The following is a 5000-nucleotide window of genomic DNA, read 5'->3' on the forward strand; positions in this document are numbered from 1 at the left end:
ACCGCCCTATTAGTCTACTCGAGACGTTAGGCAAAATTTTCGAGGAAAAATCATAAACACTCGATTAAGGTGGTATCTCGAAGACCGTAACCTTCTTTCACACAAACAATTCGGCTTTCGCTCGCATTGCTCGACGCATGACGCACTAAACATAATCACAAACCACATAAACAACATCAAAGACCGAAAGATGTTGAGTGAGCCTTTTACACGGTCTGGAATGCTGGCCTGAAGTACAAGCTGTGCACAAGATTTAATTTTCCACCTTTGATTAAAAAGTTGCTCTGCGGTTTCCTTGATTACCACAGATTTAAATTAAAATTCCTAAATTTCAGGCACCATTTCAATGTACGCTGGAGTACCTCAGGGCAGCATACTCAGCCTGACATTCTATACATTATACACAAACGACCTTCCACACCCCACACACACAGACTCACTCACTATCCTCTATGCTGACGACTGTATACACTTAGCTCGACACGATGCGCTTTCAGGTGTCGTTCAGGGCATCATTGACGAACTCGACACCGTCCCGAGATGGGAGCATAAATAGTGTATCAAGACTAACGCAACAAAAACAAAAGTTCTCTTTGTAAGACCACGAAAACTTCCTCCTTACGACAACATTTACCTCAGCACCTTCGATAGACCACAAGCACCTCTCCAAATCACATCCTCTTGTACCATCCTTGGTTTAACCTTTGATAAATACTTTAGATTTCACTTGCATATTAATTCAAAGGCCGCCTTGGCATACACTAACAAGCGCAAACTCCAGCTTGTTAAGAATAAAGCTCAGATGGATCTATATGATGAGATGGGATCGATTTATTAGAAAATCAGAACTCCATGAGGAAGCTTCTCTGCTTCCTTCGAACATCGACTGGCGTAGATTGGTCTGTAAACAGTGTCCGTGTTTGGCATACCTGGCTGGATAGACTCAACACCATCTTTCGTTCCGGCCGGAGACCGGGATTAGGCCATGATTTTTGTTCTTTGGCGTGGGACGACGAAGTGGATGCAGTTTTTTTCGGCTTGGCCGCAGCCTTTGTAGCCACCTCATAGCGCCCACTCCCTTTCTTCTCCTTTGCAAAGACCTATTACTTCCCTTTGCTCTGGGAACCACTCGGACTTTGTCCAGAGGGGGCACTATCTTTTATCACAAAGTGTGGTTTCTTCAAAACTTTTCTAAGTTATACATTTAGAACCCACACTATAAAATAATAATAGTCATATAAGTTACTTATAATCTAACTTCAGCCTTAGAGGTAACTGAGAGAAGGGTTATATCAAAACACTTAATGATTTTACATTCATCTACAAAATGTCCAAGTGCGTATAGTCCAACTTGTCACTCGTTCCACTTGTTCTTCTTTTCAGATATCTTTTCTTCTTTTCTTCATCGGTTCCATTGACTCCCAAAGATGATATCTTCTTTCGTTCTTGTTCACAGGACCAAGGACGTGAAAACCAGAACTTCAAAAAAAAAAAAAAAAAAAAAAAAAAAGCAAAAAAGCCCATTCCTAGAATAGAAGCAATTATTCTAGTTTAGGAATGATAAAACAATAAAAAGTTATCAAATATAACTAAATAATTTCTTGTAGGAACACAAAATATTACAAACAAAAAAATTATGTATAATATTTATGCCATTATATACGATCTGAGTAGTTATAATCACATTATAGTAATTTCAACGAAACATCATTTTAATATTATCCCATTATAAATATTAAGAACACTTAATCTTTGAATGGTTTTAAATTCTTAATAATAATAAGAGAGACACATCAGGATGGTATTCAAGTGCCACGTGCCAGCCCCTAGCTTTGAAGAAGACATACTCTTTATCTTTAATTCTCAGTTTGATCTCAGTTACTTTTCTTTTGTTCTGTAACTCAGATTTATATTATTTTAGGATTTTATTAATGTTATAATTACAGTTGAATGTTCTTTCTTACCTTGGATATTTCACGATAATCTAATACACTTTCAGGATGTTGTATGGCACTTCTCTCTGATCTCTTTCTCTCTCTATATGGGTTGTAGTTATTGTATCAGGATTTAGCACTGTATATACTGCAAAATTTAATGTCAACTCAGATCACAAATAGTACAAGTATATAGTTCTTCTTGATCTATACATGCATAATTCCAGAACTTAAATGAGTCTTTCCAATAACAAAAATAATACATATTGTTTTCTTTATCAAAATATCAGTTGTACAATCTTAATTTAACAATACCAGTGAAATATAACAGTATAACCTTTAAATAAAGAGAATGTATGGTGGGGATAACAAAAAAAAATATATTGTGTAGGGTAAACTATTATATTTTACAGATTCCTATTTTTAGTAAAAGTAAGATAGAAATATATAGAACTTTATGCAAAATAATAAAATAAAGTATCATCTTTCTAGAAAGATAATTAAATACTTTTATATTACATAGCTAAAGACTAAAGCTGAGGTATCCATAAAGACCAAGTGAGGTATACTAAGGGTAGTTTCTAGACGACTTTTTGGGTCATTCTAACTTCACATCCATTGTGCTCATTACATTCCTTCTCCTCCATTTTCACCTCTCCTTCCCCTACCCCCTTGTTTTGTTTGTGTTTTTCTCGTTCTGTTTTTAAACAGTATTTTGTGACCTTTTTAACTCCCAAAATAAAGTAATCTTCCCTAGTCACATCCCTCAAAACCCAGCCTTTAAATTATTTCACCTCGTCACCTGATGCCTCTGTGACTGCCATAACCTCACCTTCACTCATCACATTATCCTTTGCCATAGCGTGGACCCGACATCCTATATCCTTACACCACCATCCCACTAGTTTCGGTTTTCGGCACGTGACACTTGCTGCTAGTATTCGAGCCAAGGAAAGAAGTGTCACGGCCAGTGGTGCTAATCCAATCGTGTTGTGGCCGACAGGGTAGCACCTAACTGTAAGCCCTGCTGCCGACGAAGGGGAACCTTCTGTTGACCCAGGCGGGAATGGCCAGCCCTTGATTTGCGACCACTTCCGAGCTTCAACTTGCTTCAATAGCAAAGGTTAGAGGGATAGCCCTGGAGTCACGATCGAGGAGGCCGGGCCCAGAGCATACCGCAGATGGCGCCTAAACTGTTAACTTTTATCCCTACCTCCCCGGACAGCCGAGCATCCTGCTGTTGTTCGGTATAACTTGGTCCCGGGCCACGCGCCCTGACCCACTTCTTCCGAGAACGCCGCGAGCGTGCGACCGCCAGTGCGGGCACGCGCTCAAAGTCGTTGGGTACTTCCGCGCAGCCTCGTGTGGCGGAGGGGAAGACCCGCGCGCCTGAGGACACCCGCATCGAACACAAAGGATTTAAGATGGCGCTGGGCCACTCCGACCCCTTTCCTAGGAGGTGGGGGTGGCTACAACTATTACCCAAAGCTTTACCCTGCATGCTGGGTTAAGCCGTGGCTCCTTTTTCCTCTCCTAAAATTCATTCTCCTCCACCCCTTATACTTCCCCATTCTTTCTTCCTACTCCTTTTCCCAAACTCTATTTACTTGCTATCTGTCTACTTATCTAGAAATATATATTAGCATATATATATATATCTGTGGTGGACGCCTAGTTGCCTCCGCACCGAATCGTCTGCAACACTCAACTCACTCAGCATCAGTGCAGCCTCGCTCGGTTTAGTTGCCTCCGCACCGAGTCAGCCGTCATGCATGTAAGCAACAGCCGTGTGCCGAGGTCGGCGGTAAGGTCAGTGCTGGTTCGCCACGACGCGGGAGAGTGGAATGTAACCGTTCGGCCAATCAGTGAACTCGGCCGCGGACGACACTTTTCCCATATAGTATTGATACCGCATGCTCGAAGAAAAATAAACAGACTACTCTGCACATGACCTGAGCACCAACACGGCTACACTTTTCACTGAAGTGAATGCCACCTTCATCCGCCTTCCACCCTTTTCGCCAAATGAATCCCTCACATGGTTTCGGCGAGCTGAAACCCAGTTCAGGCTCAAGAACATAGTAAAGGCGACAAGCCATCTTGCGACAAGCCATCTTGTACGAGGAGGTTTTCCACCAGTTAGCCCCCTAGTTAGACAGCTATCCGGACGACATTGAATACGACAGGCTGAGGCTGTTGAAGGAGATTTCGATTTCACTGTCGGAGAGGGCATGACAAATCCTCAATATCCCCAACACATTACTTGGAGACTGTACTCCAAAACAAATTTGGCAAGAAATCACCAACCTATGCTGCCTCTCCACCAAAGATGCACAAGGTAAGTACCACAAAGCGGATCTTCAAAAAGAGATTTGGCTCCGCTCTCTCCCAGGCAACCTCAGGGAGAAGCTCCACAACTCGGACGAGACAGACATTGAAGTACGTCTCACCAGAGCCAAAGCATTGATGGAAGCACAACAGCAAGCCCACCCCCAACCAACAGCTCTCATTTTCCCGCCGGCTAGTACCGACAGCAATGCAGAAACTGCCCGAGGGTCCGACACCAGCTGGAGGCCCTTCACCCCATTCCTTGCTGCAGACAGCATTTGCTCCTACCAAAAGCAGTTTGGCAGTGCAGCCTATAATTGTCTCAACGGACAAGTATAGGCCTCGGGGGCATCAAAAAAAAAAAAAAAAAAAAAATGCTGAAGGTGGCCGCTAAGCAACGCGAGCGCAACTATGATCAACACAGTCGATCACCCCCACACCGTTTCCACATCCAAGACGACAGATCCGGGAAGCACTTTCTTGTTGATACCGGAGCCTTCCTCTCCATATTCCCAGCAATGCAGTCCGACAGACGAGCTGCCAACAACGACCTACAGAGGCTTGTTGCCGCCAACGGAACTCCAATCAACTCCCTATTCCAGAAACATTACCATAGGCCTTGCTGGATGCAATTACTCATGGAGTTTCCTCATCGCTGATGTGACCCGGCCACTACTTGGCACTGATTTCCTCTCACACCACAACGTGCTAGTTGATATGAGAAGATGCAGGCTCATC

Source organism: Penaeus chinensis, chromosome 36, assembly GCF_019202785.1.
Source record: "Penaeus chinensis breed Huanghai No. 1 chromosome 36, ASM1920278v2, whole genome shotgun sequence".
NCBI lineage: Eukaryota > Metazoa > Arthropoda > Malacostraca > Decapoda > Penaeidae > Penaeus > Penaeus chinensis.